Source organism: Triticum urartu, chromosome 7A (genome assembly GCF_056163025.1).
Source record: "Triticum urartu cultivar PI428250 chromosome 7A, HENAU_Tu73, whole genome shotgun sequence".
Lineage (NCBI taxonomy): Eukaryota > Viridiplantae > Streptophyta > Magnoliopsida > Poales > Poaceae > Triticum > Triticum urartu.
In genome coordinates this window covers 113,305,556-113,310,176 of record NC_141879.1, presented here as the reverse complement: position 1 = coordinate 113,310,176, position 4,621 = coordinate 113,305,556, and the positions used below count along the sequence as shown (strand labels likewise).

Below are 4,621 nucleotides of genomic sequence, written 5' to 3'. Positions count from 1 at the left end.
CCAAGACCGCACAATCTCCACGCGCACCCTATGGAAACACGAACGACCTAGCCCTACAGCTATACGTACGGTGTACACGGACCGGGACACACCCGTGCACCCAAACACTACACACGTACACACCCGACGCCACGGACTAAGCCTAGACACAGGTTGGACTAAGCCCAGACACAACTCAGACCATGCCTAGACTATAACCATCGCTTATTGGCCCGACACACACTCCCTAAGCCACGACTCAGAGGATCCTGTCGTACTTGATGTTGGCGTCGGCGAGAAGGGCTTGCTCCGCCGCATGCGTCTTCCGCGGTTTTGGGCACTCGCGCCGGAAATGCCCGCACTCTCTGCAGTTGTAGCACCGCCCTCGCCGCTTCCCTCCGCTGCTCGATGCCGTGCTCGCTACTCCGTCGTCGTCGTGGTCGCAGAAGCCGCGCCCTCCCTGTTGTCGCCGCCGCGCCGCCCACTGAGCAGCCGTCATCATGAGCTGCTTGCCCACGCGCTCGCCGCCGGCCTGCACGCGCCGCCTCCACTTCTCCTCAAAAGCCTTCAGACGACCGACAGACTCCTCGAATGCCATCTCCTCCACGTTGCAGAACTATTCGATGCCGGCGATCGCGGCGTATAGCCGGTCTAGCATGGTGTCAAGCAGCTTCTTCACCACGGCGGCCTCGTCCAGTGTGAACCCGAGCCGCGCATACCTCGCCGCCATGTCGTTCACCTTGCCCGTGTACGCGCCGAGGTCATCATCATCCTCCATTCGCAGGCGAGCGAACTCACCGCAGAGAGTCGCGAGCCGCGCCGCCCGCACTCGATCGGCGCCGACGAAGCGAACCTTGAGGGAGTCCCATACCTCCTTCGCGGTTAGCTTCGTCGCCACCTGCATCATTAGGTCCTTTGACAGTGCGCCAGCATCGCCGCTCGCGCCGTCTTGCTCTTCCCGGCGTGGACCACCGCGCCCTCCGCCGGAGCCACAACACACCACAGCCCTGTACGTCAAGGATAGCCTCTGCCTTAATCGCCCAGGAGGTGTAGTTCGTCGTCAGCGCCGGCAGCTACAACGACATCCCGGCCGCACTGCCGCCATGTGGAACGAGCGTCATGGACGCCAGCGATCACCTCACAACCGAAGCTCTGATGCCAATTGTTGTTGCGGCACCTCGCTCTCTGGCTCGCTGTAGCCTTCTCTCTCTGCTCTCCCTCACTTGCTGTGGCACGAACCAACGAAGAAGAAGAGGAAGAAGAAGAAGAAGAAAAAGAAGAAGAAGAAGAAGAAGAAGAAGAAGAAGAAGAAGAAGAAGAAGAAGAAGAAGGTAGAGGAGGACACGATCACAGAGTGGACACGGTGATGGTTCTAGGCGCACGAACGCCGCCGCCGCCGCAACGGTTGTTTCTCCTCAACCACGTACTCGAGCCACATAGCCGGCTCGTTACAACGATTCCCGCGGGGCTTAAATATCTGGGCCAATGCAGGAGCATGATCCCCACGCCCCCTGCCCACCCGCGCGCCCCGATCGGCCCACTCTGGCTGCGTCCTCGCCCCGCCCGTATGCGAACGAGTCGCACCAAGCCCGCATGATCTCCACACGCGCCCTGCGGAAACACCAACGACCTAGCCCTACAGCTATACATACGGGGTACACGCACCGGGACACACCCGTGCACCCAAACACCTCACACGCACGCACCCGACCCCGCGAACTATGCCTAGACACAGGTCGGACTAAGCCCAGACACAACTCAGGCCATGCCGAGACTACGACCATGGCTTATTTTCCCAACAACCCTATCATTTATCCGATGCATTATTTGTTCATTGCTACGGTGACGATATTCCATGGGCCCTTGCAATTACAATGCAACGATAAATTATCGAAAACGGTGTTCTTTTGTGCGAATATTCAAAATAGCTTGGACAAACATTTGTCTGTGAGTTCGCCCTTGCGGCTTTACAGAGTGCTTAGAATGAGTGATTTGGATGATGACGATGATGATGATGGTAGTGTTGGTGATGGTGAGCATCATGTCGTCTCTAAATTGTGAAATGTGAATCACGCAAGAACCCAGGGCCGGCCCTGAGGGGGGGCAGGGGGGGCGGCCGCCCCGGGCCCCCAACATCCAGGGGCCCCCTCCCGACCAAGTACGCAGGCCAGCCCATGAACTTCTCGAGACTGGTGTACAGGCGAGGGCACAGCCCGATCGATCGATAGTGCTGAAGTAGACGCACGAGCCCACGGCCGAGATTGTATCCGTATCGCTTCGTACTGCCCTCGTAGTTGTGCGTAGGGAATGTAAAGGAACACGGCGGAAAAGCGGGTCGTCTAATCCAAAAGCCCTAATCCGATGTTCCCATCGCACGCCGCCACGCGAGGTTTCCAGACCCCGCATACTGAAGTTCGCCGATCCACTGCAAACACAGGAGTACACGACCCCGTCTGGCTTCCCTCAATCTGGGTTCCACTGCTGTGATCCTGCCCACAATCAGCCTCTCCTCTCGTCTGCAGCCTGCACATGCTTCCGCCAAGGTTTGTTTTCTAATTTTCATCCCTTCGAATGAAGGGATACAAGATGACTAGCGTTCTTATGATTGAATTGTTATCTAGAACTTATGGCAAAGATTCCCCTCGCAAAATGGATGTAACTAGGACGGTAGGAAATCATCTTTACAAAGAATGAAGAGAACATCATGTTGCCATGCTTTCACGGTTACAATAGTTGCATATACAAGTCACCTAAAACCATTGAGAGAACTTAACTAGATCTGGTTATGATATTTATTTATGAATTTGCCTTTATACCTTCAACCTTGTATATTTTTGGTTCTCGAGTAGACTATATAACAAGTATGTTAGCGCCAAATATATACTTTCTACTATAACATTTTTTTATTGCAATTAGAGAACTTCTGCATGCATTAAGTTAGTCCTGCTGTGTTCCTAGCTTTGCTACTAAGTGTTATAGAATCACGGAGAGAAGCTATTTACAGAATTTTCAAGAGTAATATTGGTAACTCGGAAATAAGTTAATGCTTGAGATTGACATCAACCCCCCTCAAAATAGATTTGCATCGAGAATTAGAAGACATTTTGAAGGTAATACATATAAGTTATCTGATATAAATATTGATTTTGAATGCATTTAAAATTTTTATTGGTAATAGTAACTATTAATGTTATATTAAAGGGCCCCGAATTTTAGTTTCGCCCCGGGCCCCGAAAATCTCAGGACCGGCCCTACAAGAACCGTGTCAATTTCTAAGTGCTAATTTGTGGGTACAAATTTTTTTTTACATTTATGTCAAATGGTCAATGTCGTGCTGAATTCCTAGCTAAATAATGTTTTCTTGCGGGTTCTGAATTCCTAGCTATAGACAGTGAAGATTATTGGTTTCATTCCCTTTTCTACATAAAGGATACTTGGTTCCCATGTTTTTTTTTTGCGCCTCGTAGGAGATTGGGAGCATGGCCCATTTTTCATGTTCTTTTGCTGGCTTCTTTTATACCTTATTTTTGAAGAATGTACAGAAGATTTGTCTATCACTACATTGATTTTTTTGTTGAATCCATCATTTCATTGGAAGAAATACTTTGTTGCAAAACTGTACAGAACTATAGATACATACTGGAATTACCTTGCGGCTGAGATCTCGCAACCACACCTCCCCTCTAGGCATTGAATCTCTATCGGAAGTCCCACTATATTTTCTTCTTTTTGACTACCTGGCCCTAATTCTCCCTAATTCCGCCTTCTCCTTAATAATTCCAATTATACTCGTTCCCACCGACCTCGTCACAATATACGCCGCTCTCCGTACGTACAGTCCCCTAGCGCTCGAGGCCTAGGGTTATGTTTGTCCTCCGGCGAAGCGTCGAGAGTTCCCCGAGATTGATCGCTCTTGCTGCGATCGCGACCCTCCTCAACACCCTCCGACTCTGCTTGACTCCTCGAGCGAGCGCCCGCTTGCTTGACGGCGGCGCTAGGGTTTGATTGGGAGTTTTGTTCTTGCGTCTAATCCTGGGATGGCGACACCATCGGAAGCTAGCGGATCGGGACCAAAGTTTCCGGAGGATCCTAGTGTTCTACTAGAGAGACTACATCTGGAAGATGACGAGCTTGACAATTTGGTTTGGGAGGAGGAGGCGGATGAACCAGATGAGAAACCTAAGTGGTTAGCCCTAGCCAGGGTTTTGACGAGAAGTCTTTTGGTCAAGGAGCTTTGATCGCTGACATGAGAGCGGCCTGGAACCCTGCGCAAGAAGTAGTGTGGAGGAGAATAAACCCAAATCTGTTCTCCGTGCAGTTTAATTGTCTTGCTGATTGGAACAAGGCGATCCACCAAGGTCCTTGGGATTTTTGAGGTATGGCTTTGATCATTGCTGAGTATGACGGCTTCAAGAAGCCAGAGACAGTCAAGTTGGATAAGATAGAAACCTGGTGTCAGATTCATAAGCTGCCTGATATGGTTCTAAAAAGAGAACAGTTTGTGAAAAACATGGCAAAGCGGATTGGTGAAGTTCAGGAGGTCCAGATTGTCCTCCCTAATGGCTTCATAAGGGAGTTTGTTCGGGTTAGAATCAAACTGGATGTTACGAAAAAATTAACAAGATTTGTGGGCTTCACAAAA

General features: G+C 50.7%; 1 pseudogene; it reads right to left on the bottom strand.

Annotated features, from left to right (window-relative positions):
- Window positions 1-238: 238 nt before the first annotated feature.
- Window positions 239-1,100, bottom strand: LOC147958397 (uncharacterized; annotated as a pseudogene).
- Window positions 1,101-4,621: the final 3,521 nt, after the last annotated feature.